This window comes from Eleginops maclovinus, chromosome 8 (assembly GCF_036324505.1).
Source record: "Eleginops maclovinus isolate JMC-PN-2008 ecotype Puerto Natales chromosome 8, JC_Emac_rtc_rv5, whole genome shotgun sequence".
Classification (NCBI taxonomy): Eukaryota; Metazoa; Chordata; class Actinopteri; order Perciformes; family Eleginopidae; genus Eleginops; species Eleginops maclovinus.
In genome coordinates, this window is record NC_086356.1 from 9,684,592 (window position 1) to 9,705,211 (window position 20,620).

Genomic DNA, 20,620 nt, shown 5'->3' on the forward strand with positions numbered 1-20,620 from the left:
TGACTTTTGGGTGTGCGACTTCTGCAAAGATGTACTTGGCTTCCTGTCAAACCCATACCACACGGGTACATATGCAGCTGTGAAACTGTGAAGTGTGAAGCCATAGTAGAGACTGAAACACATTGGAAAGCAATGTAAAAATTAATCATCGTCTTTCCTTGAAGAGTGCATTGGGTTTCAGGTGCACTGAAAACAATACTTCAGACTTTACTCTTCAGTTGTTTCATCACATTGTCTGGTTTTATTCTGTACAACAAAGCTAAACTCTAATCTTTGTGATTGCACACATGCATTACTCAAATAAAAAAGCCATTTTCAGCACTTAATAGGCGTCCCTCAATGAAAACAGAATATGTAAGCCTCTCTGTAGTCAGTTCATACACTAACAGTTAGAAAGATACCTTTGTCTTCTGTTAATCGTCCTCTAGGTGGCACTAAAGGGCCTTGAAAAAGCCACACCACAGATTACAGCAGATACATGTTTAACGCAGATAATGTCTGATAAATTGGCTTTGTATAATTCCAATTAGGAGCCATTAAGATGCATAATGACTTGGGAAGAAATTGTTGCCTGGTTAGTAGCCTAATGGTTTGTTTGATCCCATTATAAATACAAATTCTGGTCATTTGCTTTGACTCTTAAAATGGGTTTTTTGGTGATGCAATATTTTATCTTCCTCAGGGCTCACCTGGACAAAGTCATCTTAGGGAATAAGGTCCAGTTAACTCAGTGATTTTATATCAGGTAGAGTAAATTGAGAAATATGATGCAATGTAATAAAGACAAACACACAATCAAGTGAGCACACGCACACACCCTGAGGTAATAGGTTGGACTTTCATTTTGGACTTTGTGTCCCACGCAGGTTCAGAAGTAATTTGCTAAAGTGAATGACTATGATTGTGTGTGTGTGTGTGTGTGTGTGTGTGTGTGTGTGTGTGTGTGTGTGTGTGTGTGTGTGTGTGTGTGTGTGTGTGTGTGTGTGTGTGTGTGTGTGTGTGTGTGTGTGTGTGTGTGCGTGTGTGCGTGTGTGTGTGTGTGTGTGTGTGTGTGTTACTTTAATTTCAGGTTGATGAAAAACAAGACTTCAATAATTCAGCTCTCTGGCTCCTCATACAATGACAAATATCAGTCACTTGGGGGGGCTTGCTGATACTCACCGCCCTGTGATACAGTAGGCACACACACCAAACGGAAAACGGATCTAAACAACAGTATAAATGCTTTGAGCCTCACTGAAGTCCCTTCCACCTGTTTCTTAGATTTCCAAAGTCACAAGTCACCGTTTTTTATTACACCTTTTAATATTGGTACTGTAATTTTGCACCAAGTAGGATGTAATTGTGTCCACACCCTCTTGAGCATGCCTACTATGTTATAAAAGCTAACTGGACAATGTCAAATGATGCTCAATAGTATAACTAGATATTATTGTTGATTTTTGTATTATTTTCAAATAACATTGTAATAAATGGAACAGATTTTTTTCTCAAATTAAAAAAGCATAAACACATTTTAAAAGGCATGTAGCCTAGAAGCATAACAACATGTTGTTTTTTGATTTTAACTTCTTGCTTCCATTTTATTTCCAATCATTTCAGCATTAGCTTTTGGTGAAGCGGGGCTAATGTGGTATCCCTGGGATAATTCGAGAAAGTCGAGAGCTTTGCAATTATGTATTTTTATTACTTTCCAGTCAAAACTGCTGTAACTCAAATTAGATTTGAAAAAAAGTGCTCCATGTATCACCTACACAGCACTGCAATGCATCACTCTGCAATGTTGTCCTTGAATGTAAATGATGAAGTTATTGCAGGATGATTTCTGTGGTACCTTAGTGTGCAATACATAACCTGTGTCATGCTGAAATAAAAAAAAAAACTTCTCAATTTTTATCCTAATCTTTTTACCCAAACTTCCTACAGGTATTGCATTCACTATTTGGGTTGATTGGACACGTTTTGCGTAATATTGAATATCCATAATACCAGTGGTCTAATCTATTATTAACACAGCAACCAAATAGTTTGTTGTTGACAAATGAAGAACTGAAACAAACACCAAAGAAAAAATAATGCAAATAGTTTTGAAAGTCAAAGGTGCTTTATAACTAAACACTGTGTTATCCCCATGGACTCAGGGGTCATGTTTAGAATGCAGCAAAAGGCCCCTCCACTGCTCAGTTCGAATCTCCACAACATTTTGCCTTTGTTTATGTGAAGCTTTATGAAACCTCTTCTCTTTTTTCATGGCTTTCCAGAACTCACCTGTCCCTATTATTGTATGTTGTCCAAAAGACAAATGCCGCAAAACACGATAATCTTAAAATGAAATGACAATGGACGAGGAAAAGAAGACAATATTTCAGATTCTGTTGTCATCAGGGTTTGGCACTTTGTAGTGACTTGGCCTCTATTTGTTACACACACGGTATGTGAGAAGTGTTTGAGTGTACCTTGCAGATTTGGAGTTTTAAGAGAGTAATTTGAGGCTTTAGGATTGCAACACTTTTTTAAGACAAGCTCATTTTTACAGAACTATTAACTGTGAGGTTTTCATATGGCATTGGTGCCTACTAAAATCACCCGCTTCACAACACCAAAAATGGCTTTGATACACTCCACTGTCATTGTAATGTCGGTTTACAACCACTAGAGGACGGCAAATAACCGGTCTTTCAATGTGGAGCAAATCTGTGTGCTGAATTCAAATTAAATTCACTTGCATTAAAACATGTGTTGGTGTGGGTTTGAAGCAGTATGAATGTTTGACTGCAAATGAAGAAAAAAAAAGCATTTTATTTAGAATCTACTGAACAGAATAACATTTATCAGATAAATTATGTGCACTGCGGAGAATTTAAAATATCATCACTGTTTACAGCATTTTAGTAACTTATATTGTCTGTACTGGACATCTCAAACAATAAAATGAATCATTGCATGGTCACAGCAGTGGTAGGGGTCATCACAGGTTACATTGAATAGTTAAACAGTGAATTGATTTTTAAGGGGAGTAAATCTCAGGAGGGCTGGTTGAGTTAGATTATACTTCTTGAACACTACGCTTCAAAGAGATCTGGTGATGACTGAGATTGTTTTCCTAGAGGGAAAAAAAACGATGTGTGAGGAAAATATAAGGCATGAACTGTCCTCGCGCTTGTCTGATGATGACGCTGGAACATATTGACGGAGAGAAGATTATCAAAACAACCTAGTTCAAGGAGAAAAATAATAATCTGGATACAACTCTCAGTATCAAATGGGGTGATTCATAAATCCCCAACATCATAAGCTGAGGCAAAGGAGACAGATGTACATGGCTTTGGCTCTGATTTCTCACGTTTTCTCTATTTCCACTTAGCATTGCTACTGAGTACAGGGGCAATCAGCACCATGGACAGCAGTGCAGAGAGGAAAATTATGCAGGAAACACTGGAAATGGAGTGAAATAAAATTATTCAATTTACAGGTCCAATTAAATTGTATTATAACTTCTCTAATGTGAGGTATGTCCTGTTGAAAGCTGAGTGCATAGTCATGAAATATTGGGAACAGTATGGAGAGAAAGGTGAAAAGGGAGTGAATATTTAATCAGCTACCTATAAGTGCAGGATCACATCACCAAGTTTTCCACAAAGTACCAATGGTATTATGGTATCATTAACACTAAACTGCAGGGTGTTTATAGATACATTTGTGGTGTTAGATTGGAGCTAGATGTCCAAAACAATATACGGACACAGTTAAGTCCACGGCTAATACAACCTGACTACAAAATACATTATTTTTTCACCCCAGCAGTGTCGGCCACATTTAAGCTCAACAAGAGCACTTGGCAGGGTTACAAAAGGCTGATAGATACACTTTAACATTCCGCTGTAGTAATCCCTCTTTGAATATTTCATTACTTCTTATCCACCGTTCTGATAGCTGCACTTACCACCCTTATAACAGAAATATTTATCACCCATTGCACTAAAAGAAACCCCACCAATCCCAGATAGGCATAATTAAGTACAAATGAAGTGACTTTGGAAAATAGTTTTTAGTAATGGGCCTGAAAAAGCTCATTTTAGGTATACAATTAAAACCTCTGTATTCCATCCTTTATTATTCGCTTAGCACCCACTCTGCCAGCACATACTTTGACCCCGTCATCCTGTGACTGTCTTACTGAAGATGGAAGGAATATCTTAAAGAAATAAAAGAGGTGTGGTAAGGATGAACACTCAGAGAGACAGTGTTTGAGTATGAACACGTGCATGAGAGACTGGAAAAATACAAAGAGAGGAAGGGGAATCTAACAACAAAGAGAGGAAGACAGCAGATGGTGTCAGGGATCATCGTGAGTGTAATGCCTGCCAAATTAAAACACAGCTTGACGATATCCCTCAATTCATCTCATTCCACTAGGTAATTGTCTACAAACATCAATAGAGAAAGGTTATCCATCTATCCATCCATCCATCCATCTATCTATCTATCCATCCATCCATCCATCCATCCATCTATCTATCTATCTATCTATCTATCTATCTATCTATCTATCTATCTATCTATCTATCTATCTATCTATCTATCTATCTATCTATCTATCTATCTATCTATCTATCTATCTATCTATCTATCTATCTATCTATCTATCTATCTATCTATCTATCTATCTATCTATCTATCTATCTATCTATCTATCTATCTATCTATCTATCTATCTATCTATCTATCTATCTATCTATCTATCTATCTATCTATCTATCTATCTATCTATCTATCTATCTATCTATCTATCTATCTATCTATCTATCTATCTATCTATCTATCTATCTATCTATCTATCTATCTATCTATCTATCTATCTATCTATCTATCTATCTATCTATCCATCCATCCATCCATCTATCTATCTATCTATCTATCTATCTATCTATCTATCTATCTATCTATCTATCTATCTATCTATCTATCTATCTATCTATCTATCTATCTATCTATCTATCTATCTATCTATCTATCTATCTATCTATCTATCTATCCATCCATCCATCCATCCATCCATCCATCCATCCATCCATCCATCCATCCATCTATCTATCTATCTATCCATCCATCCATCCATCCATCCATCCATCCATCCATCCATCCATCCATCCACCATCCATCTATTTATCTATCTAGTGTTCACTCAGTTTTGAAATACATTCATTCAATGCAAACATGTCCAAAGCTCATAATGCACATTTGCATAATTCTCTATTACTGCTCTGTTATCTGCATATTGATGTGAACAGATGACCATCACACAAGTGAAGACTTAAAATCAGCTCACCTGCAAACCTCTCACTTTAGACATATAGCAAATAATTATGAGTCGTGCCTCTCCCTTTTCTTCAGCCATCTATTATTTTGTCTCTAAAATATTCCATGTATCTAATAATGTCTGTATATGTTTCCGTAACTGTGCTGTGACCCATTTTCTAGAAGCAGATCATAAATGTTTTATCTCCTCTAACCTGGAGCTACTCATGTGTGATGTTATTTTGTTGATGTGCTTCACTTTATTGCATTTGTGCTGGGAATCCTGACACTTTTCTTTTCATTTCCACTCTTCTTTTTTCCTCGTCTATCCATCAGTCTCTGCTTCCTGGAAATCAAACCGGGATGCTCTCTGTCCTTTGATCTTTGCTCTCTGTTTCATGCTTTACACACACACAAAAGCACATTGTTCAACCTTGAGTGTCCTTCACCACAGCTGACTGAGACAAACAGAGAGACATTGAGGGAGATGGGGGAGGTGCGAAGTCATAAATTATGTATAGATGTGATCTAATAAAAGGCAAGAATTTAGATGGGCGAGTGTATTGACAGATAGACCCTGTTTGCTGCAACATTACAACATCATTATCCCGTGACAAAGTCAAAATATTTAAATCTGAAAATAATTCTGTGTGTTGTGTCACATACACGATCCATTGTAATTTAATGTATTCTTTATCTATTTATCTTCATTATCCTGACCCCCTCCCACAAGCCATCGACTGATTTACACAGAACGATGTGCGATCTGCCACTGGTAGTCCTGCTTCAGAAAGGTAGAGCAGCTTGATGTTGTTTTCTTTGGTTTATTTGTATAATAGGTGCTTGTTCCAATTGTGCATCTGACACACACATTCACAAACACACAACTGTGCATTAAATCCCACAACACATGGGAGAAGCAATCTTTGAGACACTCAGAGATCCTTCTGTTTGTTAAGTGTTCTGCCTTCCATATTTGCATACTAATTTGATTTGCGGTGTGAATAGCGCAGCATTTTAGTTTCTCATTAAGAGTTGAGTATTCTTCTGTCTACTCATGTTAATTTGTTGGCAGCTCAAGTTTCGTTAATACAAAGCAAACTGAATAAGCACCAATAAACAGAGATGGAGATTAAGGGCTATATTTTCTCATGATCTTCTGTCAATCTGCATGGGGTCAGTTCATCCGAATGAGAAGAAAACCGTAACTGAGAATTATGCCACCATGCAAATACATTAGATTAGTCTGTAATCTTGTTGTTATCTGAGGCAACCCAGTGACTATTTAAAGAGTTATATGTGTTCTTTTCATTTTCTGGAAAAAAGTGTAAAACTTTCAATGCAACCTCTGCAAACAACATCAAACAGTTCAAGGAATTTTAAGGTAACATCCTGAAGAAAGTTGTTGTTTAGCCCATATAAAAACAACTTTGATTAGTCAGAGTGCTGGGGGGAAGGTAAAAGGTGTATAGGTGCCCTAATAGGAAGAAAACTTAAGGTACTAATGATGTTTTTCTCACAGTGAAAACTATTCCACCTAGAGAAAGTTTTTCCAACCAGGGCAAAAGTCCATGGTATAATTGGGTTCTGATTAAATATATTAGTTTATCCAGGTACATTTTACCTCAGCATCCAGGTTATCATTCCAGACACTTTATGTCCCCATACAGAAATGTCCTGATGGAATTTTTTGTCTAGCTCAAGTTCTGGTTGTCTCAGTTAGTCCTTGGTCACTGCAAGGTGCACAGGCTGCAGTAATGACAATGATTTAGTCTTTCTGCAATACATGGACATGGCAGACTTATGAGCCCTCTCCAAAGCATTTTAAAAGGTCAAAAGCATTACAGTTGTTATGAAGTCTTCAGTGACCTTCAGACTTATGGAAATTGCAGCAGGAAAAGGAAAAGAAAAGAAACTGACAGGGCGGCTCTGCTCCTCACCGAGGCTCAGAGGCTCAAGGCCTGAAATGTGTCTGAGCCAGACATTATCAACTGAGAGAGTTTGGGAATAGCAGTATACTACTCCCATCACAGTAAAGCAGGGGGTCCTTCAAAAGTAGGCTGTTATTCTTCTAAAATATATATTGTAAGAGGTGTTTATCCCCTTCTGAGTGGAGTTAAGTTCAAGTCCTCCAGTTTAAGGCCTTCAGGGGTGTGCAATCAAGCTGATGAATCTTTCCATTGAAGCTTACCCCCGCTGTGGAAATACTGGCAGCAAAATGCCCTTTCCTTTTATCTCCTCACAATGTAATGCTCCGACAAATGTTTAAAAGAACTATGGTGTCAAGGGTATGAATGGTTTGAATTGAGCTGTCCGTGAGGCACGCTCACACAGGAAACAGTTCCTTTGAAAAATGGAAGTGGTGAAAACGTCGGAAATTGGGTTTGGATAAGATTCAAAATCAAAAATGCATTACGTGTTTAACAAACAGTGTATGTGTGTGCTCATAAGGACGACATATAACAGTCCTAGATACAGATTTGGCTTTTCATCCATATATATTTCATGTTATCCCACTTGTTAAATATGACTGACTGTAATCATCAGATACGTCAACCAGGCTGTCGCTGCAGTAAAGCCGTTGACATTGAACCTGATTTGTGAGTGACAGAAAAAAAAAAGAAAGAAGGGGGTTTATCCGTGACCTACTGCATATGTGTATGTGCGTGAGTGTGCGCCAATGTACGGGATTTGCTGACGGTGGCTATATATGACAGTGTCTGATCCCCCTGTAATACGGAGGATCAGCATAAAGCATGACACGTTTGATCATGCAGAGGCACACACTCACACCATGGAGCACAGATGTGTTTAGTGTTCAATGTATTCATGCTATCACCCCCTAGAAGTACCTTTATTCATATTTAATCACATTTAAATATAATAACTTCAGAAAGCAAATCATAAACATAATCTCCTGTAATTCACGCTATAGCTTCATGGTTGTACAACAGTAGTGTTTTGCAAAGTCTTGTATTGGCAAAAGAAGAAGGTTAGGGTTACATTTAGCTTTAGGGTTTGTTTTGTCCAAAAGGTCACAATAGAGCTAACAAAAGAGATGACTAAAGGGCCACATGGGCTTCCCTGGTGCTCATCTGGTGGGACTTCAGGCCAAACATGACCCATGGAGGTGTCCTAATAAAGCTTAGACATATTCTGGTGAAACAAGGGTTTTAAAAAGGGCTCTTCTTCAACAGCAGACTAAAGAACAAAAGAAGAATGTAAATCTATAAATACATAACCTATCACCTTGGTGCTGCCATTGTTTTAGCCTTCTGATTTGCTTGAAAGAAGTCTGATCCACCCTGACAGGAACAGAGAGCATCTGCAACAGTCTTTGCGCGGCTGCCTGCTCTAATGATGCCCCGGCTGCCTGTCTGCTCCTCCTGACAAGTGAATTGATGCATTGCTTGATCTAACTTTTCATACAATATCTGACTGAAAAATGAACTCGTTTGTGAACTCACTGCAGCAGGAATGAATACCATACTTATTAAAAAGGGTGTTCTTGTGCTTCACTCTTTTTGCTCTGTATTTTACAAACATATCCAAACAAGTTTGTAAAAGTGCTCACATTGCTTGACGGTCCATATTACATCTGTAAATTGCACAATCAAAACTGTCGAAACTTTACTTTTTAATCTCTTTCCCTCTACTGACAAGTGCACTCTTTTGACACACTTTGCAGAGACTCTGGATTCTCTAAGGACTTTCGTAGACAGATTTTGCAAACATTCGATCAATGATAATGATAGTTGTAATACTGCCATGTCTCAAAGCTTGTCATACTGAATGAAGAAAACCTTCTGCAGTTACATGTTTACCAACTTTATCGATAATGTGAGACATTATTTCAGTTACTCTAGTACAATTCAGGATTAGAAATATGACATATGCTTCAGCACATGGCTCATGGCGTGTAGTTATAAAATCAATAAGGATAACAATGCGCTTAACTGTATGGTGGCATCAACATATTATCAATAAGGCTCCGCAGAATTAATCATTTTTATTCCATATACAATAATTATGGATAGGTACCTCATACGACCTGCTTCAAAAATAGGAACTATCCCCTTAATTCGCTGTTCGTTATTGGCTACAACATCAGAGATGAGCCAAAACTCAAAAAGGTACTAAACGCGGCTGGCTCATATTACATAAAATGTGCGTTATGTGGTTTGAGTCGAGTTGGCTGTTACATGTCGTGTATGTTTTTTAAAGTGTTGCAGCTGTGCAAAGAACAGAGGGGGTTTTCTTTATCATTTTTTCCCTTACACATCTATGTTTCTCACATTCTTCACATCTTGCGAACTCTCTCACTCTTCAGGAGTATCAGCATATGTTGTCACACAAACAAAACACCCTGCAGTCTCTAACGCTGAGTTATATATCCTCTCTATTCCTCCTAACCTGCTCCTTTATATCAATTATTGTTTATTGCACTGCGACACTACAGTCTAAAAGACAAATCCCTGCGAGTACTCAGTGATTGATTGGCTGGCTTCACACAATGCAATGAATGGAGAAGACACAGAGTCATGTTCATGGATTCAAAATGAAGCTTGGGAACTGAACATATGTATTCAATGTTTTAGAGGCTACAGAACAGCTCAATTGAATAGCTTTTGGAGCAAATGTATTTTTTTGAATTCAGGATTCCGGTTATTGTTCCTTGCTTCTTTAAACCTTTTTTTCCAGTGAGAAATAAGCTCAGAATCAAATGAAAAAATGTGATATTAGGGTGTTTAAGCCTAAAAGTTAAACATTTAATGAACATGACAGCCACTGCTGGGGGATAAAAACAGGCACAGACAAGTTGTTGGTCCCTTCCCCTTCTATCACACTCCATCGGTGCTCCAGTTCATGAGGCAAAAACAACTTATCTCTTTACTTATGCTATTAGAAAGCGACTTAGTGTAAACATTGTTTTTTTTTCTGTGCAATTAGTAACTCATCATCAACTTTTACCAAACAGTCTGCTGTGGAGAAGTTTGTTATAAATATGCCCCATTTCAGAATGAAAAAACAAACTTTGAAAAGTGATCATGATTCAGGTTAGCAAGTTCTATTCAGTAAGCAAAAGTGACAGTGAAGAAGAGAAAGTAAAAATGTTGATGCTTATTGCACAAAAACATCAGTCGCATGAGGAACTCAGTGCTCGACTGTCTCTGACATCGTGACATTGTTACTGTGATGATGCAATTGCAAGGTGCAAAAAGACAGAAAACTATAAAAAGAAGTTCACATTGCTGAAACTTGTATTCCCTCAACAGCATTTTGTATTGAAATGTTTTAAAACTGCTGCACTGTAAGTTTAATAATATCGATTTATCAACATGTACTTAATAGCTAACATAAGGTGCCTCAGGCTTTCTCCCAGCATTCAGTATTGAGCGGATAATTCCATACCAACACTACATACTGTATTTGATGGAATTATATCACAGTGCCATGCTTTACATAACAAAATAGATTACTTTGTAAACATGAGGAATCAGCTGCAGTTCCTCATGGTTCAGGTGAAGGTCACAGGTAAAAGGGCTTCATCCTTGAAATGTTTCCTATTTTCTACAGATGGGCGACCTCACCCCTGGTCAACCTTTCTGAGGAAATCCAAACCTTCCATAGGATCTCGCCCCAATTAGTGTGAGAGCATTGATTTTGATCAATTACGTTGGCTATCCCCAGTGACCAACCTCTCCTTGTGGCTGAAGATCAATAAACATGATCATTGATTACTTATGTATAATGAGTATGGATTCAGTAGCGGCCCACCGGTAGGAGTCACGAAAATCTATTACAACTCTGTGTTTCATTTCTAACCTTATTATTTATTCTGCTTCTAATTTTACTCCCTATAGTTTCCAGCAGCATTTCCAGCAGCTTTTTATAGAGAAGGAAAATCATTTAGTATTAGATAGTACTAGTACTGGAATACTTAATGGCTATTTGTTAATTGTTCTTGCCTTGTTATATGTATGCTTATTAAACATTACACATAATACTCAAAGTTAAAGAGCACTGATATTGTCTTTGATGTTTAATAAATGTATACATATATATGCTGTTTTTTTCTCTTCACTCTTTCTCTGTCTGTCTCTCATATGCAGAGAAACACTAACACACTCCCATGGTGGTCTATCTCTCACTAAATAGTTGGAGGAACAGGTGGTTGAGACCTTATTGCTTTACCGAAACTCTATAAATACTTTCATTGCTTTGTTACTGTAATTGTTATCAGCACCACCATCATATTCTAAAAGAGAATGTCTACTTTGTGCAGCCTATTTACCAAAAATGATAACATTTAAAATGACGATTTGGTTGGCTAATCATGTTTGACTTACTTGATAATACCTATATTCAATGAAGTGCGGAAATTGTGTCGCTCTCTCGTCTCTTGAGCTATTTCTGTGTATTAAATGTCTTTGGTTCTGCATGAGCACATGTCCCCCTTTAAATATCTGTGCATAGACATATCTACCCAATAAAACAAAGCCGGTTAGCGTGACAGAAATTCCTAAACATCTTGGCTTCATTGTTAGGGTGTGCTTTTCTTCAGCTGAGCAACAACTGTCATCAGAATAGCAGCACAGCATTGTGGACGACTAACTGTTCACCCCCTATGTGTGTGTGTGTGTGTTGACTTGAGAGTGTGTGGGTGTGTGGATAATAGACTGTTGGGAAATAATATATCATTGTCTAAATTTACTGTGTTGCTGGGTGCTAATGAGAGTGGTATACTTCTGCTGCACAATGACAAAAACCTGGGGACCACACAGGAATAAGTTCATAAAGTATGTCAGAGGTATGTGTATGTTGATACTGTTGTTATCATACAAGTTAATGAACTAACTAATTACCATCAATGGACATGCACATTTGTCTTCAGTGTGTTTTAATCATTAAGTATCGTAAAATGCTCTTCATTCTGTTACACAGGATGCCTAGACCACACAGCATCCATCCTTTTGAAACTATGCTGGGAGAAAGGAAAGGAAAAGGGCGTCACAATAGAGGTAAGTGTGAGACTGAGGAAGGAAGGAATAATGAGAAAAGTCATGTGTGAGAAGAGGGAAAATGATACAAAAAAAAAAGAAAAGAAAAAGTAAGAGGGTTATACAAAGAAATGAAGCCCATCTCTTTGGGAAATGAAACTTTGCCCTAAACCCAGATGCAGACAGAAATAGCTGAAAGATGAGAAGGTGGGTAGAAGTGTGTCTGAGTGTCTGGAAAAAAACAAAAACCTTCAGCAGGTGTGAATTTAGTCTCAGCCTGCAGATCAGAGGCAGACATCACACACTCCTCACACATAATACAAACACACAGGAGACATATGCTTTTTTTTCCAGAGTAGCTGTCTTGATTTGTCTTTCTTCCATATTCGAACTTTCTATCTCCTTGGCTCTCAGAAAATCACTATTCTAAGAAGGATTTTAAAACATGACTTTCCTATTTTGGCCTATAAATAATGAAAATGATTTGGTAATTGCTATTTTCTATTTAAATCACAAACACAGATACAGATACAGTGAGATACTGTACAGCTCAAAAAATACTTATTTTGGAAACATTGATTTAGATTATCCTAAGAAGGATGAATGGTGAAATTTGATTAACAAGAGCAGAACAAATTTGTAAAACTATTTCAAATCAAAGAAACAAGGACAAAGACTTATGACTAGTTTAGAGAAGAAGATAGGAGGTACATTCAGTCAGTTGAGTTTTTTACAAATTATTTGGAAGATTGTGTGTGTCTTCAGTATAACTTTTTATAAAACGTAACAAAACCCGTTGACTCATGTGATCAGTCCCAGATCCAATGTGAAGACGTTTTATTTATGCAACGTTTTCTTTTAAATATATGTTTTGAGAGTATTATTGGAGCTTTTTTCTACTCTCCATTTATAAACAGAGGTTTAAATGATGTCCCCACCACAAATTCAATAATTCTATCAGTGACAGGATAATGAAAAGGAAGAAAAGTAGTGAGCATTTTTACACACACCTGCATGAATCAATTATATCCATGTGCAAAGTAAACCAAAACATATTGCTTTGTGATTTTGGTTGAACAGTTGCATGTGAGTGCATTTAAGCTATAATTTGGCCCCCCATTTATTTACAGATATGCAGACACACACACACCCACACACATTTCCCTGTGCTGCGTGTTCTCTAAGGAGCAGTAGACAGCTGCCTCTCTAAAACTGAAACGTAATTAACACCTTTAAAACCTTAACATTCTAGACTCATAAATAAAAGAAGAAGAAGATTAAGCGCCTGGGACACATTAAAACTGGATTAGCTCCAAAGATGTAAATATCCCACCACCATTTCTCTCATAGTGAATCCATCATTAGGGAACTGGGAGGGCAGAAAAGTATGCAAATGTTTTTGAGTGAGAGTAAGAGAGGGTATTATAAACACACACGTGTCAATCACCCATAACTCTTTTGGATCTAAATCCAAGGGATTGACATTGCTCTTAGTACTCAACTCTGAAATACACACCAGTTATAACACACCAGGAATGTGCACACTCAATTAACGTAATACTTAGTGTGAATCAACAGTAAGACCACTAAGCTTAGTGGTAATGATGACGGTAATGAATTATTTTTACACTTATTGTTAATGAGTAAATGTTAAATAAATGAAAGTCTGCATTTGATATAGTATCGTTGGTATATCTTCACCATGGTTAATGTTGTTATAATTGTTTCCTTAGTTACATTGCATTCCTAATATTGAATAAAAACAATTTATATTTAATCAACTTGTAATTTTCAAGCATGGATTAGAAGAAAACCCTGGTATATTTTTATTTGGAATTATTGGTCTACCACAATATATTGGTGCGATTCCGAATTAATGTAGAACCAACAAGGCATCCATTGATTATAGCTTGGCCAATTTAACAGACTTCATAGAAGGTTCATAGACGTTAGGTTCAACATTAGAAGTCTTCAGGGGGGATTGGCTTGTGCCTCATTGTAGTGAGTGAAACTGAAATAATATTTAAACACGCACCTGTGCGTGTCTTTAGTGTGGGGTAAAAAGGAGGGTGACGGAACCACAAAACCAAATATATGACTGTCTCTGCAGTAAGGTAACCAGTGATCTGGAACATTGTTTGCTATTTTCTCCATTCAGCCTGATCTAATGTGAGGTCTGTTATTGCTCAACAGATGGATGGATTTATGCAGACTCTTGCTGTCTCCCATCCGGGAGCACAGACAAAACAGATGCACGATCTGTGTTTGTCACATCTTCTGCCAATCATATATATGTATGTGATAAATTGGCTATTCTGATCGGGATATCTAGTATCAGGTAAAAAGTAAAAGAATGATTAAAGTTGTACAACAGTGGCTTACCAATCTCCAGTTTAGATAGAGTGGCCTCTCTGTATGTCTCTCTCTCTTTTCCCTAGTGGCTCTTCCCTTGTTTCTGCTGCTTTTAAAGTGCTATAGCAGAAACATACACACATGGGGTCTGGAGTGAATCTCAGGAGATATAGAGGAAAGATTTCTGTGGGAGGATGTAAAGATGGGGGAAGATGAAAGTACTGAGATGTTATGTAGGATGGTGAAGCAGGGTATGGGCAGGTGGTTGACAAGTAATGATTGAGCATGTGGAGTAGACGCTGAACAGGCTAGATTGATGTTCCCCCCTGATGTAAAGTAACCAATATGCGTCAAGGTCGAAATCAAAGCCGCAATCAGAGCTGCCCTGTATGGGTTACTTGTCCTCTGTCTTCTGTCTCGGCTTCTCTGTCTTTGTTTCTCATTCCTTCCCATGTCAGACTCACAGCAGGAACTGAAGAAGGAATTGACGAGATGCCTGACAAAGACACTTTCAGGTTAACTCATACTCCACTGACTGATACAACAGAGACTAACGCACAAGTTACTGGTTTTCACAGCTTTGCATCATCCAGCCAACGGTCTGTTTCAGTCAAAGTCTTTTCATCCAGCTTCTGTATGTTCCACTTTAACAGTTTCTCAGCCTCTGTGTTTGGGCAGGTTTGCATGTACAGCTGTCATACAACTGTGAGTGAAGTGACCTTTCTCACCTGTACAAGACAAGGTCAGTAGTACTTAGCAGAAAAATGGCAAGACAACATTTGTACTTTCAGTTAGGGAATGACATGGTCCCTTCGCAACAAAAACGTCCCTTTTGTAGACCTTCAGGATTTGTCACATTTATGTGTTTAGCATTTCAATACTCATTTTTAAAAGCAATTCCATCTGTTCATCAAGCCACTGCATTTTCTTGATGCCTAGATGATACGTATATGATAGTCCAATATCCCCCAAGGAAATATTTGTCTTCTTGCCCCCACCTGTACTTGGGGTCAGGCGTCAGGGCCAGCCATGAAACAATGTTGGAACGAAAAGGAATTCATTCAACATGTTGTGAAATACACTTGCCATCAACAATGTCATGATTTCACAATAATAAATGTTTGAATTTTGAATGAGCTTAGGTCCATGAAAAGACATTCAGTTGGGTTGCTGGGCGGAGAACCTGCTGTTGTGTTTGGCACAGTGTGTTATGGTAGGGAACAGATCTGAAGATGCCGTGGTATTATGGCCAACAAAAGAGAGTGTCAACCCTTTTGATGGGTGTGTATGTCATGCTGTCACCACCAGAACGGTTAGACGGAGATCAGGTCTGACAGCCAAGGTTTTTGGCAGCACACAAAATGACTCTGTGGTTGTGTTTATGGGTGTCTGTATTGGTTATTCGTGTGAGGTTTTGGGTGGGGGAAACTGTGTGGTCTCACCTTACACATCACCTGTCACTGACAACAGATGTTCACACGACATAATTAATAACCCACCACCACATTGTATGTGTGTCTTTGTGTGTGTGTGAGGGAAGTGTCTGAGAATTATTGATCTCAAACCCAAATATGAAGCAACTCGTCCAAAGTACATCTCTGAGAGCAAACCCATCTTTGTCATATTGTGGAGGTCTCATGTCATCTACTGTTCATTCCATGTGATCCTTATTCGACTGCTCATGTCCTCACTTTTCTGGGACGGAAAGAAGACAGCAGTTAAGCACTCAGTTCTTTAAAAAGCCTCTACGAAACATATTTTTCCATTAACTGCAGTAATGAAGCTGCACATTGTTGGCAAAGGACGTTTCCACCCCCAGCCCACAGTCCAAGCTGCGATTAAAGCTCCCAACTCATCCATCACACCCCAACAATAGAGATGTCGTCCACTCCCTAGACAGCTGTTCAGCCACAGCCCCTGAAAGTGTGTGTATGCCTTGGCATCTGTATGTTTATGGAGGTGTATATACTGTATGTACAAACCACAATGAGTTTGTTTGTGTGAATATTGGACCTGTGACATTACAATAAGATCTTATTTTAAATGTGATTTGCTTGTGTTTAAATAAACAAGGCAGACAAAGACTTTACACCACCTGTTTGACACTAGTATTGTATTGTGTTGAATGGCATTTATTTATAGACACTTAAACAGATTGAATGTTACTTTGTTGATCGTGACACCTCATGTCCTCCATTATATATTGAGGAAACGTTTTAATTAGAAAATAAATTAGAACTGTGGTCTGCATAATCACGATTGCCAATAAGCAAAGGACAAAAAAAGCAAAGACGCAGAAGCAGATTGATACAAAAGTAAAAGGGTGATGGAGTCTGAAAGTCAGATTAGTTTTTTATTGAAATTCTTCCTGGCAACTGCCGACCTATATGCATCCATTTGTGCGAGTCCGCCTTATTCTTATGCCCATGTCATGCTGGCACCACCATCTGCTGCCCGTCGAAGTTCTGTCCGGCACAGCAAGACCCCTCATACACACACCCAAACACACACACACCCTTCTTGCTTGTGGTCAGAGAACCAGGTGGCATCCCACCAATTGACCAACAGTTGTTACACACACGCTGCGACCTACAGCACACAATGGTCTACCAACTGAAAGTCCCTCGCAATCCTTCTGCTTCTTCCTCTTTCTTGATGTGCACATAGGCCTGATTAGCCTGCAGAAAGGGTGCCTGTCTGTCTTTCCGTCTGCATCTCTCCATGCCATTTGGCTTGCGTCTCTGCCTTGGATAGAGAACATAGGAACACTTCCTCACAGCCACCAAACAGTGTTTATGTGTGCGCTTTTAAGAAGACAACTCTGAAAAAGATCTCCTAAGAGGGGTGTCAGATGGCAGGCATTTGTGTTGGTGTGTGGAGGGGGGATGGAGAGATGATGGGGGCGGATCAAGGAAGGGATGGAAGGAAACAGGAGGAGGGGGCGATGGCTCAGTTCTCTGTACTCTTCAGCTTTTGTTCTCCTAGATAATAACTCTCCAACCCCCTGACTCCAAAAACCAAGGAAACCCCTCTAGTCTGGAAACAGGAGTCATACTAAGGTTGTTATTGTGGTTATGACAAATGGCTGCTGAAAAGATGATTCACTGTTTATTTATGACTGCAACTGTGTCAGATTTCTGACAGTCAATTATAAATGCCCTATGTTGCCCTATAAAACCTAATATGCTTTTAATTTGGGCCAAGATTTGAGTAGGGGGAAAACATAGAGCCACATACTGTAGCTGCCAACAGCCTGCAGGCCAGAGTGTCTTGGCCTAATCTGTCAGGACCAACAAGGAACTCTGAGTACGGAGAAGAGGAGATATTATAAATGGTACATATTTTGAGCTCCCTCTATAAGAACCACATTTAGATGGAAGACCTTGAGTGAAGGTATTGACTTAATAATCCTGATCTAAATCAACACTAGGCAAACATTTAGGGGTAAACCGAAAGGAAGTGAAAGGCATCGGATGTTACAGTTAAAACGCTGTTCTATTTGCTGTGACCTGGTTGAGTGGAGCAGCATCTGCAACCCACATGATATCTAAAAATACTACCGCACCATTGACTGCTACAGTACCGTGGCCTCAGTAGGTAGATGAATAACGGAGTTTGTATGGTAGGCTTGTGTGAATGTGTGAAAGTGGGAAAGGGGTTCGGGCTAAATTCTGAGGCTTGCCAATGCCTCGGTTTACAAATCTCAACCTTAAAACCTCTGTGTAAATATTTGTGTGTGTGTGTGTGTGTGTGTGTGTGTGTGTGTGTGTGTGTGTGTGTGTGTGTGTGTGTGTGTGTGTGTGTGTGTGTACACTCTAAATTCAAATTATAGTACACTTAAGACATTACTGACATGACCACTTACAACTTTTACACCAAATTGTGCTCATATACAGCAGGTGTTACATTTAAAATTGATACTCTGACATATAAACAAGATTATAAAAAAGTTGGGTTTTTTGTAAAAAACTGTTTTTGTATTGAAATCGAAAAAACGAAATTACTTATTGTAAAACTTGAATGTTTGCTAATTTTATTGTCAAGGGTGGCTTTATCTATGGAGCAGTCATTGCTCACCCTGATTCAGTACTTAAGCAGAAATACTTAATGACAGTATCCAAAGGATGAATAATTTGTATATTGCTATTTTTAATTTGCTATTGTAGGTTTGCTGACTATTGTGATACCATGCTGTGCATTCTTTTAATCCAAATAAGTTGAGGCAATGTAGAGGGCAGGTCCCCCTTCATATATTGTATTTGACAAGCCTCCTCCCCCTTAATAACAGATGAAAGTAACAGAGGACTTTTATTTCAACACGTTTCTTGAAAACACCTAATAGAAGCAGCAGGCAGTGTTAGGCAGCAATTTCTTAAGCAATGGTTTCAATCTGCCATGAAAAATAAAGAAGAAAAGCAACTATGCAGGGTTGAATTATATACAGACATATTCACCACGATCCACAATATGACGTGTTAGACACCCTTGCTTATAACGTTCTGATCTTGTGTTTTATTTATAGCCTGTACTTTCTCTAACCCTTTATAAATCCAAGCTATTTAAAACTGATGGAAATCTGCGATATACTCAATTTCCTTTTTGGCTTCAAAATGAATTAAAAAACCATTCAATTGTGGATTGTCAATTAGGGGACTTAATAAAGTTTTCTTTCTTTGACCCACACACCCACGCACGCACGCACGCGCACACGCACGCTATGCAATATATTCTGCACCAATCTGCTATCTTGTCTCCCCTATGCACCGTGCTGCCGCTCACCGTACAGGTGCGAGCGAGCAGCGACTCGAGAAGCTCCGCCAATTAGGAGCACCGACCGTGACCACGTGAACAAATCCCGTTGTCTAAATTCTCGTCCGGCGGCGAGCAGCCCAGAGTGAGCGGCAGCGCTGAAAGCCTCATTGAGTGGGAAGTAATAACGGCAGGCTGAACCGGAGCAGTGTGCAGGTAAATTGCATTTTTCCTGGCTATACACTTTCTGTGCCTCCATCTCCCTCTCAGCAGCTGTAATGGGTCAGTATGTGCTTCAGACTCGGCTCTGGGACAGGATGTCTTGGATTACATTGGTCATCGCTTGTGTGTGGTTCTCTTCTCTCCTCCGATCTGCGGACAGGACAAACAGCATCATCGGCTGCTTGGCTCTGCACCGTCTGCGCATTCAAACTCAGCCACCCCTCCCACTTTCTATCTCCCTTTCTCCCCCGCTTGTCTCGCGCAGGCACACGAGGCTATTGATAGTTGACAGAAGCCTTGTAATCCCCGGCTGATCTGGCTGACCGACCGGCCACAGCCATTTGAGAAACAAGAATGTTGATTGAACTTTGTTTTGCTGCGAGATTTGTTATAATTGGTAACGCCCGCAGATTGTCGCCGTGCAAGGGGGGCGGGGGATTCTTTTGATGCTGCATGCAACCAGGCGAGCAGAGGCAAGCTTTTATTGCTGAATTATTTATAAGACTGTCTGGGAGAGAGTAATGCTTCTCTTGGATGGATAGGGAGTCAAGATTGGCTCTTTCTGATCTGAATGTCTACCCATTTCTACTTGTGTTGTTTTCTAATTGTAGATGTTGTGTTTAATTCCAGTTATAGTAAGACTTTGTGATCGGTGTATTATGATTTTGTCAAATAAGTCAAATTAAAGGCTGACAGGATTAGGTGAAAATCAATTAGTCAACCATCAGAAAATGATTGAATCATGCATTTAACTCATGTATGAAGTAATAATAACAAACATAATCATACTACTCAGCTTTTCAAATTTGAACATTTGCTGTTTTTCTCTGACTATAATCGCTGTGAATGAAACATTATTGAGTTTTGTACTGTTAACTTGTCAAAATAAGCACTCTGGGAAACTTGTTATACTGACAATGTCACTAAGCTATTTCCTAACGTATTACAACCAAAAGACTGATCAAGGATTTATCTGAAAAAAAATATTGACCTGGTAA